We start from the raw sequence: 12,627 nt of genomic DNA on the forward strand, positions 1-12,627 counted from the left end.
ACATTTATTAAAATTGTACATAGATTTCTTAAAACTGTGTAAAGCAAAAAAAAATAGCTTATGAGATTTATTTCATATGTAGAATTTTACTCCATAAAGTAAGTATAAAATGATAAAAACATTTTTAAACCTTACTGAGCACATTTCCTGGATCTGTTAAATATTTAGATTACTATATTCCACAACAGGGAGTCTGATTGATTAGGCCTGGCATGAAACCTGGGAATTGGCCTGCTTATCAATCAGTCAGTGTGTTTCTTCTTTTTTTTTTTTTTTTAAGATTTTATTTATTTATTTGACAGAGAGAGACACGGCAAGAGAGAGAACACAAGGAGGGGAGTGGGAGAGGGAGAAGCAGGCTTCCCGCTGAGCAGGGAGCCTGATGTTGGGCTTGATCCCAGGACCCTGGCACCATGACCTGTGGGACCATGACCTGAGCCAGTGTCATTTATTTATTTATTTATCATTTCAAATTTTTATTTAAATTCTAGTTAACATATAATGTAATATTAGTTTCAGGAGTAGAATTTAGGGATTCATCACTTACATATAATACCCAGTGTTCATCCAAGTACCCATCCCCTATTTAGCCCTTCCCCCACCCACCTCCTTCCAACGACCCTCATTTTGTTCTCTGTAGTTAAGAGTTTCTTATGGTTTGCTTCCCTCTCTCTCTTTTTTCTTTCCTGTATGTTCATCTGTTTTGTTTCTTAAATTCAAAATATGAGTGAAATCATATGGTATTTGTCCTTCTCTGATTGACTTATTTCACTTAGTATAATATACTCTAGTCCATCCACATCATTGCAAATGGCAAGATTTCATTCTCTTTTATGGCTGGGCAATATTCCATTGTGCATATATACTACATATCCTTTCATCAGTCAATGGACATTTGGGCTGCTTACATAGTTTGGCTATTGTTGATAATGCTGCTATAAACATCCAGGTGCATGTGCCCCTTCGAATCTGTATTTTTGTAACCTTTGGGTAAATACCTACTAGTGCAATTGCTGGGTGGTAGGGTAGCTCCATTTTTAATTTTTTTGAGGAGCCTTCATACTGTTTTCCAGAGTGACTGCACCAGTTTGCATTCCCACCAAAAGTGTAAAAGGGTTCCCCTTTCTCTGCATCCTCATCAACACTTGTTGTTTCTTGCGTTGTTAATTCTAGCCATTCTGACAGGTGTGAGGTAGTATCTTATTGTAGTTTTGATTTGCTTTTCCCTGATGATCAGTCATGCTAAGCATCTTTTCATGTGTCTGTTGGCCATCTGGATGTCTTCTTTGGAGAAATGTCTGTTCATGTCTTCTGCCCATTTCTTAACTGGATTATTTGTTTTTTGGGCGTTGAGTTTGATAAGTTCTTTTTTTTTTTTTTTTTAAAGATTTTATTTATTTGACAGAGAGAAACATAGCGAGAGGGAACACAAGCAGGGGGAGTAGGAGAGGGAGAAGCAGGCCTCCCGCTGAGCAGGGAGCCCGATGCGGGGCTCGATCCCAGGACCCCGGGACCATGACCTGAGCCGAAGGCAGACGCCCAACGACTGAGCCACCCAGGCGCCCCTGATAAGTTCTTTATAGATTTTGGATACTAACACTTTATCAGATATGTAATTTGCAAATATCTTCTCCCATTCTTTATGTTGCTTTTCAGTTTTATTGATTGTTTCCTTTGCTGTGCAGAGCTTTTTATTTTGATGAAGTCTCAATAGTTTATTTTTGCTTTTATTTCCCTTGCCTCAGGAGACCTGTCTAGTAAGCAGTTGAGGTGAAAGAGGTTGCTGTCTGTGTTCTACTCTAGGAATTTGATTTCACATTTAGGTCTTATCTTCCATTTTGAATTTATTTTTCTGTATGGTGTAAGAAAGTGGTCCAGCTTCATTCTTCTGCATGTTGCTGTCCAGTTCTCCCAACACCATTTGTTGAAGAAACTACCTTTTCTTTTCCTACTTTGTTGAAGACTAGTTGACCATATAGTTGTAGGTCCATTTCTGGGTTTTCTATTCTGTTCCATTGATCTATGTGTCTGTTTTTATGTCAGTATCATACTGTCTTGATGACTATAGCTTTGTAATAGAGCTTGAAGTCTGGAATTGTGATGCCACCAGTTTTAGTTTTCTTTTTCAACATTCCTTTGGCTATTGGGGTCTTTTCTGGTTCTATACAAATTTTTAGGATTATTTGTTCCATTTCTTTGAAAAAAGTTGACGGTATTTTGATAAGGATTGCATTGAATGTGTAGATTGCTCTAGGTGGCATAGACATTTTAACAGTATTTGTTCTTCCAATCCATGAGCATGGAACATTTTTCCATTTCCTTGTGTCTTCCTCAATTTCTTTCATTAGTGTTCTATAGTTTTCTGAGTACAGATCCTTTGCCTCTTTGATTAGGGTTATTCCTAGGTATCTTATGGTTTTGGATGCAATTGTAAGTGGGATTGACTCCTTAATTTCTCTTTCTTCTGTCTCATTGTTGGTAGATAGAAATGCAACTGACTTCTGTGCATTGATTTTATATCCTGCCACTTTGCTGAATTCCTGTATGAGTTCTAGCAGTTTTGGGGTGGAGTCTTTGGGTTTTCCACATAAAGTATTATGTCATCTGCAAAGAGTGAGAGTTTGACTTCTTTGCCAATTCAGATGCCTTTTATTTCTTTTTATTGTCTGATTGCTGAGGCTAGGACTTCTAGTACTATGTTGAATAGCAGTTGTGAGAGTGGACATTCCTGCTGTGTTCCCAACCTTAGGGGACATGATCTCAGTTTTTTCCCATTGACAATGATACTCGCTGTGGGCTTTTTGTGTATGGCTTTTATGATGTTGAGGTATGTTCCCTCTATCCCTACACTGTGAAGAATTTTAATCAAGAAAGGATGCTGTACTTTGTCAAATGTTTTTTCTGCATCTATTGAGAGGATCATATGGTTCTTGTTCTTTCTTTTATTAATGTAGTGTATCACATTGATTGATTTGCAGATGTTTAAACACCCTTGCAGCCCAGGAATAAATCCCACTTGGTCGTGGTGAATAATCCTTCTAATGTACTGTTGGATCCTATTGGCTAGTAATTTGGTGAGAATTTTGGCATCCATGTTCATCAGGGATATTGGTATGTAATTCTTTTTGGTGGGGTCTTTGTCTGGTTTGGGGATCAAGGTAATGCTGTCTCATAGAAAGAGTTTGGAAGTTTTCCTTCCATTTCTATTTTTTGAAACAGCTTCAGAAGAATAGGTATTGATTCTTTAAATGTTTAGAAGAATTCCCACGGGAAGCCATCTGGCCCTGGGCTCTTGTTTTTTGGGAGATTTTTGATTACTGCTTCAATTTCCTCGCTGGTTGTGGGTCTGTTCAGCTTTTCTATTTCTTCCTATTTCAGTTTTGATCGCTTATAGTCTCTAGGGATGCATCCATTTCTTCCAGATTGCCTAATTTGTTGGCATATAGTTGCTCATAATATGTTCTTGTTCTTGTTTGTATTTCTTCATTGTTGATTGTGATCTTTCCTCTTTCATTCATGATTTCATTTATTTGGGTCCTTTCTCTTTTCTTTTTGATAAGTCTGGCCAGGGGTTTATTGATCTTATTAATTCTTTCAAAGAACCAGCTCCTAGTTTCTTGATCTGTTCTACTGTTCTTTTGGTTTCTATTTCATTGATTTCTGCTCTGATCTTTATTATTTCTCTTCTCCTGCATGATTTAGGTTTTATTTGCCATTTTTTCTCCAGCTCCTTTAGGTATAAGGTTAGGTTGTGTATTTGAGACCTTTCTTGTTTCTTGAGAAAGGCTTGTGTTGCTATATACTTCCTCCTTAGGACTGCCTTTGCTTCATCCCAAAGGTTTTGAACAGTTGTGTTTTCATTTTCATTTACTTCCATGATTTTAAAAAAATTTTTTAACTTTCTGGTTGACCCATTCATTCTTTAGTAGGATGCTCTTTAACCTCCATGTATTTGAGTTCTTTCCAAATTTTCTCTTGTGATTGATTTCCAGTTTCAAAGTATTGTGGTCCAAAAATATGCCTGGAAAGGCATCTTCTGCTTAGATGATGTGTCCATTGCAGTGAGTGGGGTTTTAAAATCCCCTACTATTATTCTATTATTATTGATGAGTTTCTTTAATTTTGTTATTAATTGGCTTATATAATTGGCTGCTCCCATGTTAGGGGAATAAATACAATCATTAGGTCTTCTTGTTGGATAGACCCTTTAATTCTGATATATCGTCCTTCCTCATCTCTTTTTACAGTCTTTGGTTTAAAATCTAATTTGTCTGAGTAAGAATTGTCATCTCAGCTTCTTTTGATGTCCATTAGCATGATAAATGGTTTTCCATCCCCTCACTTTAAATCTGGAGGTGTGTTTGGGTCTAAAATGAGTCTCTTGCAGACAGCATATGGTTGGGTCTTGTTTTTTTTATCCAATCTGATACCCTGTGTCTTTTGATTGGGGCATTTAGCCCATTTATGTTCAGGGTAACTATTGAAAGATATGAATTTAGTGCCATTGTATTACTTGTAAATTCCCTGTTTCTGTATATTGTCTCTGTTCTTTTCTGGTCTATGTTACTTTTGGGCTCTCTCTTCGCTTATAGTATCTTGTAGGGCTGGTTTGGTGATCACAAATTCCTTAAGTTTCTGTTTGTTCTGGAAGCTTTTTATCACTCCTTCTACTTTGAATGACATCTGAGCTGGATAAAGTATTGTTGGCTGCATATTTTTCTCATTTAGCACCCTGAATATATCATGTCAGTCCTTTCTGGCCTGCCAGATCTCTGTGGATATGTCTGCTGCCAGTCTAATATTTCTACCCTTGTAGGTCACAGACCTCTTGTCCTGAGCTGCTTTCAGGATTTTCTCTTTGTCTCCGAGATTTGCAAGTGTCACTATTATATGTCAGGGTTTTGGCCAGTTCTTATTGATTTTGAGGAGGGTTCTCTGTGCCTCCTGGACTTGGATGCCTGTTTCCTTCCCAGATAAGGGAAGTTCTCCACTATAATTTGCTCCAATATACTTTCTGCCCCTCTCCCTTTTTCTTCTTCTTCTGGGATCCAAATTATTTTAGTATTGTTTTGCTTTATGGTATCACTTATCTCTTGAATTCTCCCCTCATGATCCAGTAGTTGTTTATCTCTCTTTTTCTCAGCTTCTTTATTCTCCATCATTTTGTCTTCTTTATCATGAATTCTCTCTTCTGCCTCATTTATCATAGCAGTTAGGGCCTCCATTTTTTATTGCACTCATTAATAACCTCTTTGATTTCAACTTGGGTAGATTTTTGTTCTCTTATTTCACCAGAAAGGGATTCTCTAGTGTCTTCTATGCTTTTTTCAAGCCTAGCTATTATCTTTATAATTGTTATTCTGAACTCTAGTTCCAACATCTTACTTATTCCATTCTGATTAGGTCCCTGGCAGTCAGTACTGCCTCTTGTTCTCTTTTTTGAGGTGAGTTTTTCCATCTTGTCATTCTATCCAGAGAAGAATATATGAATGAGAGAAAAAAATACTAAAATGCAACAATGACCCCAGAGAAATATACACTAAACAAATCAGAAGAGACCTGAAATCAGGGGGGAAAAAAAAAGAAAAGAAAGAGAAAAAGAAAAAGCAATTAAAAAAAAAAAAAAAAGAAAGAGAATATAATCAGACAGGTGAACAGAACAGAGTAATACACTGGATCCTGTGTGTGTTTTGGTCTGTTTGTTAGAAAACTAGATCCCAAAATTGTAAAGAAAGAAAAACTTACATATGTACAAAAATAAAATTAAATACAATGAAAGGATAGAATGTAACTGCAAAAATAAAAATTAAAAGATAAGAAAAAACCAAAAGAGAAAAACAACAACCATAGCAAAAAAGGGAAGGGATATACACAGATAGGTGAGCAGAACAGAGCAATACACTATATCCCAAGTGTATTTTGGTCAATTAGAGGAAATTACATCTCAAAATTGTGAAGAAAGAAAAATGTATATATACAAAAATAAAATTAAATACATTGAAAGGATAGAATGTAACTGTAAAGATGAAAATTAAAAAAGACTAACAAAACAAAGAAACAAGAAAAACAAACAAACAAAAAACAAAAAAAAAAGGAAGAAGAAAAAGAAAAAAGAGAGAATATGATCAGACAGGTGAATACAACAGAACCATAAAGTAGATTTTTGGTGTATACTGGTCTGTTAGAAGAAGCTGTATCCCAAAATTGTAAAGAAAAAAAACCTTACATATATATATATATATATGTATACATATATATATATATATACACACAAAAATAAAATTAAATACAATGAAGGGATAGAATGTAACTGTAAAAATGAAAATTAAAAAAGATTTTTAAAAAGTTGATAAAATAAGAAACTGGTTGAAAACGGAAAGAGAAAAAATAAAAAGAAATTAAAATTGAAAGACTAAAGAATCATGGGGAAAAACCCATGAATTCTATGTGTTGTAATCTCCTAGGGCTAGAGTTTTGCAATTCTCATTGAGTGGTAAACTTGGTCTTGGCTGGATGTTCTTTCTGATCTTTTGGTGGAGGGGCCTGTTGCTTTGATTCTCAAGTGTCTTTGCCCCAGGCAGAATTACACAGCCCTTGCCAGGGGCAGACTGAGTAATATGCTCTGGTTGCTCTCTGTGGCTTTTGTTCCCTGAAGGCTTTCCACACAACTTAAGAATAGGTATTTATTCTTCTTTAAATATTTGGTAGAATTTGCCTGGGAAGCCATCTGGCCATGGACTTTTGTTTTTTGGGGAGATTTTTGATTACTGATTTAATTTGCTGTTATGGGTCTGTTCAAATTTTCTATTTCTTCCTGTTTCAGTTTTGGTAGTTTGTATGTTTCTCGGAATTTATCCAGATTCTTTTGTAGTTCATAAGTGTGATGATTGGGTGTTCACGCCATTGTGTGACATGTGCCTCCCTCTCGGAATTTATCCCTTTCTTCCAGATTGCCTAGTTTGTTAGCATATAATTTGTCATAATATTCTCTTATAATTATTTGTATTTCTGTGGTGTTGGATGTGTTCTCTCCTCTTTCATTTGTGATTTTGTTTATTTGGGTCCTTTCTCTTTTCTTTTTGAAAAGTCTGGCTGGGGATTTATCAATTTTATTAATTCTTTCAAAGAACCAGCTCTTAGTTTTTGTTGAACAAAACCAGATTTGTTTGTTTGTTTGTTTCTATATCATTTATTTCCGCTCTAATCATTATTGTTTCCCTTCTTCTGCTGGTGTTAGGCTTTATTTGCTGTTCCTTTTCTAGCTCTTTTAGGTGTAAGTTTTGGTTGTGTATTCAAGACTTTTCTTGCTTCTTGAGGTGGACTTGTATCGTAATATATTTCCCTCTTAGGACCACCTTTGCTGCATCCCAAAGGTTTTAGGCCATTGTGTTTTCATTTTCATTTCTTTCCATGTATTTTTTCTTTAATTTCCTGGTTGTCCCATTCATTCTTTCTTTAACCTCCATGTATTTATGGTCTTTCCAAGTTTTTCCTTGTGGTTGACTTCAAGTTTCATAGTGTTGTGGTCTGAAAATATGCATGGAATGATCCCAATCTTTTTGTACTAGCTGAGGGCTGATTTGTGACCCAGTATGTGATCTATTCTGGAGAATATTCCAAGTGCACTCAAAAAGAATGTGGATTCTGCTTCTTTAGGATGAAATGTTCTGAATATATCTGTTAAGTCCATCTGGTCCAGGGTGTCATTCAAAGCCATTGTTTCCTTGTTGATTTTCTGCTTAGATAATTTGTCCATTGCTATAAGTGGGGTGTTAAAGTCCCCTCCTGTTATTATATCATAATCAATGAGTTTCTTCATGTTTGCTATTAATTGATGTATACATTTGGGTGCTTCCAAGTTGGGGGCATAAGTATTTACAACTGTTAGATCGTCTGGATGGATAGACCCCTTAGTTATGATAATGTGCTCTTCTTCATCTCTTGGTATGGTCTTTGGTTTAAAATCTAGTTTGTCTGGTATAAGTTTGGCTACTTTGGCTTTCTTTTGATGTCCATTAACATGAGAGAGTTTTCTCCATCCCCTCACTTCCAATCTGGAGGTGTCTATGGGTCTAAAATGAGTCTCTTGTGGGCAGCATATACATGGGTCTTGTTTTTTTAATCCATTCTGATACTCTATGTCTTTTGATTGGAGCATTTAGTCCACTTACATTCAGAGTGATTATTGATAGATATGAATTTAGTGCTATTGTGTTACCTGTAAAGGTGGTGATTCTGGTGATGTTCTGTTCCTTTCTAGTCTTTGTTATTTTTGATCTTTCCTTTCCACTCAAAGAGTCCCTTTAATATCTTGCAGGGTTGGTTTAGTGGTCACAAACTCCTTTAGTTTTTGTTTGTCTGGGAAGCCAGTTATCTCTCCTTCTATTCTGAATGACAGCCTTTCTGGATAAAATGTTCTGGACTGCAAATTTTTCCCATACCCAGCACATTGAATATATCATGCCACTTTCTTCTGGCCTACCAAGTTTCTGTGGACGGATCTGCTGCAAAACTGAGTTTTCTTCCCTTGTAGTAAAGACTTTTTTCCCTTGCTGCTTTCAGAATTCTTTCTTTGTGTATTTTGTGAATTTGACTATGATATGTCTTGGTGTTGGCTGGCTTTTGTTGAACGTAATGGGAGTTCTTTTGCTTCTTGGATTTCAATATCTGTTTCCTTCCCCAGATTAGGGAAGTTTTCAGGTATCATTTGCTCAAATAAACCTTCTGCCCCCTTTCCCCTCTCTTCTTCTGGGACTCCTGATACAAATGTTATTATGCTTTAAAGAGTTACTGAGTTCCCTAAGTCTATATTTGTGATCCAATACTTTTCTTCCTCTCTTCTTTTCAGCTTCATTATTTTCCACAATTTTACCTTCTGTATCATTGATTCATTCCTCTGATTCATCCATCCTCAGTGTCATTGTATCCAGTTGGTTTTGCATCTCAGTTGTAGCATTTTTTTATTTCAGCCTGACTAGTTTTTAGTTCTTTTACCCCTGCAGAAAGGGATTCTCTAGTGTCCTCTATGCTCATCTCAAGCCCAGCTAGGATCCCTATGATTGTTGTTTTAAATTCTGGTTCAGTCATCTTACTTATATCTGTTTCAATTAAATCCCTGGCCATGATTTCTCCTGTTCTTTCTTTTGGGGTGAATTCCTCCATCTTGTCATTTTGTCTAGGTCACTATTGTTTGTTTGTGTGTGTGTGTGTGTGTGTCTGTGTGTTCTAGGAAAGCCTGTTATATTCCTGATCCTGAGAAAAATGGCTATATTAAGAAGAGGTCCTATACTGTCTTGGGTCTGGTGCTTCAGAAAGTGTTTCAGAGTATGCACTCTGCTGTTGTATTTTTGCTGCTCCTTCCCTCAGGTCTGTCCTCTGCAGAGTTTCTTCTTGCCTGCAGTGGGGAGTGTTTGGACCTTATCCACTGTGTGGCAAGTTTTAACTAGGTGTGTTTTGGTCTGCTTGTTAAAAGAAGCTAGATCCTATTTCCCCTAGAACTGAAGCTTTCCAGCACTCTATGATCAGTAGACTTGGTGTGTGTGGGGGGATTTGTGCTGGTCTTCTGGAGAAGGGGCCTGCTGTGCTCGTTCTCAGGCAGACTTGCCATAGTAAAGATGTACCTGCAGGGTGCAGGGGGGCAGGGCTTGGTGTAAGCAGCTCCAGCCTCCACTAGGGGGGTGCTGTGCTGCTCATCGAAGTTGGTCATTGCTAATGAGCTGGGGAAAAATGGCTTTGCTCTGCTCTCTCCTCTGGGAGTGGGGAGTTTGGGCCTGCCACTCTTCAGGAAGCCCTCTCAGAAGAGTGAACAGTTTCCTCTCTTGTGTCCCTAGCTTCTGTCACATACCTGCCTTCACCCTGTCTGTGCCCTAGCGGTCTGCTTGCCAGGTGGTACAGTTCTCCTGTGTTTTATCTCCGGCTCACAGCTGGGTTTCAAAACTCCAAATTTTAGGGACACAGCACAGCATGGACACGTACTTATCCTCTGGGAGAGGGTCTTGCTGCACTGTGGCTGGTGCCAGTTTGTCCCAGAAAAGCGGTCCCATGACCACACAGCAGTTTGGAGTTTATGGTAAAGTGCAGCAAAAAGCCGGCACCAAGGTTTGCTGCCCTCAGCAGGTGTCTCTGTTCCTATGCTAATGAGTATGTTGGTGCCCACCAGGTCTTTTCTCCCTGGAGAGGCCATACCACCACTCCCAAATGCACTCCAAGAGGGAGAACTGTTTCTCCCCATGCACCCCAGGGGATCCTCAGACCACACTACCTTCTCCCAGGTCTCTGCCCTCCTTCCCCATAGGAGCACCACTAAGGCTGCCAGGCATGACTCCAGTGATAGTGCAGACTTCTAAAACTTCAGACTTTGAGCTCCACTGCTTATAAAAACTTGTGGTGATCAGACATTCTCCTTTTCCCAGTCAATGGTTTTGGGGAAGTGTTTTTCTTGTGTAATCCCCTGCATGCTGCTTTCATTCTTTGTCTCTCTCTCTTTCTCTCTTGTTCCTCTCTCCATGATCAGGGCTCTCTCCCCTCCACAACATGTACAGTTCTTTTCTCCCCCAAATCAACTCTCTGCAGCTCCTACCTTCCATAATGTGGCTGTTTTTCTCCCTCTAATTGTGCAATTTGTTTTCTCAGTCTTCAGATCAATTACTTGGGTGTTCAGAATGATTTGATATTTATCTGGCTATGTTGGAGGGATGAGGTGAGCATAGGGTCCCCTACTACTCCTGCAGTGTCATTTAGATAAACATGGTAAATATATAGTGATTTTATTAAAAATTGAAAATTAAAAAAATTGAAAATTAAAAAACCAAAGAAAGCTTAATTAACACAGAAATACATTTGAATTTTTAAAAAGCTGTCACATTTACTGAAAATATTTCCACAGTAACTCTGATTAGTTTTAAAATTTCTGCATAGATTTAAATATTTGAAGCACAAGGAGCATGTTGCAATGACACTATATTGGAAAAGGATGTGTCCTTATCAGATGATGTACATAATGCTAAATTAATGGCCTGTTGAAAGATACTGTTAAAATTTAGAAAGGGTATTAAAACAGAATACTTGAATAATTGTGCCCATTCACACACAGTGATATTAAGAATCTATAAAAATCAGGAGTCATTATCCTTGAATAAAAGTGAGAGGAATTAAGTCATTTCAGAATGATGAGAATACAATGAGAACTGGTTACTTACTTCTTTTCATGAGGTCCTTTCATTCAAGAAAATGATGAAATCTCATGGGAAATAAGGGCTTGAACATGAATGGGGGAACAAAACATGAAATGTATTTAAATACAAGAGATATGACCAATGACTGTCCAGTGCAGAAAGTCCCTAAGTCAGACAGCTTGTCTATAGCTTGTCTACAAAAAACAATATTTTTATCATATTGTTTTAATTACTGGATTCTCACTGGGTTTAGAGTTCTATGCTAGACATAAAAGCTCAAGGTTTCAAGGAATTGCTGCAGAGACATAAAATACTGCCTTCTTTTCCATCACTGTTTATATGATTATCATTGGATCCTATATATACTTTGAATACAATAACTCTTTCATAAGCAAAAAATAACACCATTTCTTGAGAAACTACCTTGTGCTAGCTGCTCAGTGCTTCAGTGTATTAATCCTCACTACAACCCTCCTTTACATAATGAAATTGATGCCCACAGTGTGACCAGGCAGGATTCAAAGTTCATTACCCATTAGTAACCCATAGGTTATTAATAAATAATGTTCACAATGATAATTGATTTGCTATAATTGCTAATTCCTTGTTCAACAAGAATTAAACCAGAAAATGAGGGAATTGACCTCATTTAAGTGGGAGCTGTACAGGGCTGGGAGCCATAGAACTTGTTCAAACTCAGCCCTGTAGCAAGCTGGCCATTTGACCTGCATAAGCTTGCAAGGTATTCTATTTTAAAATATTAGGCCAGTTTTCAAACTTTCTATCTGAAATCTTCATGTCTGAAAATATTCTATCTGGATAATACCTGATCTTACCATTTAGAAAACAATTTGGTAAAATAGCAAACCTAGCACTATATTTTTACTTAAGCTTTGTTATGTCCACTCCTTGCCCTGATTTTCACTACTGGTTACCATGCTGGTGGACTGCTGGGTGGAATGTGGGTCCTCCAGAAGCTCAGAGCAGGAATCCCCATGCATCACAGTCTGTGTTTTTTAAAGGGGACTCTGCCAGGCTGTGGGTGATAGCACACTAGCACTAGAGGTTTTAAATATTTAGTTAATTCTCATGTATGTAGGCATTTATCTATTTTTTAGATTACCCTGGTGCTCCATAGATGAGTAATAATTAAACACTTTGTCAGAAATAGTTGGTTGCCTTAAATTAAGAATTAATAAAATAGGGTGCCTGGGTGGCTCAGTTGGTTAAACGACTGCCTTCGGCTCAGGTCATGATCCTGGAGTCCCAGGATCGAGTCCCGCATCGGGCTCCCTGCTCAGCAGGGGGTCTGCTTCCCCCTCTGCCCTCTTCCCTCTCGTGCTCTCTGTCTCTCATTCTCTCTCTCTCAAATAAATAAATAAAATCTTAAAAAAAAAAAAAAAAAAAAAACCTTTAAAAAAAAAAAAAAGAATTAATAAAATAGAATTTAATT

The 12,627-nt window shown here is 37.5% G+C and overlaps 1 pseudogene; it reads left to right on the forward strand.

Annotated features, from left to right (window-relative positions):
- Positions 1-6,859: 6,859 nt before the first annotated feature.
- Positions 6,860-6,952, forward strand: LOC123840120 (small nucleolar RNA U13; annotated as a pseudogene).
- The last annotated feature ends 5,675 nt before the right edge of the window (positions 6,953-12,627 follow it).

This window comes from Mirounga angustirostris, unplaced genomic scaffold (assembly GCF_029215605.1).
Source record: "Mirounga angustirostris isolate CCGP_5_RB_7025 unplaced genomic scaffold, mMirAng1.0.hap1 SCAF_3, whole genome shotgun sequence".
NCBI classification, from domain to species: Eukaryota; Metazoa; Chordata; class Mammalia; order Carnivora; family Phocidae; genus Mirounga; species Mirounga angustirostris.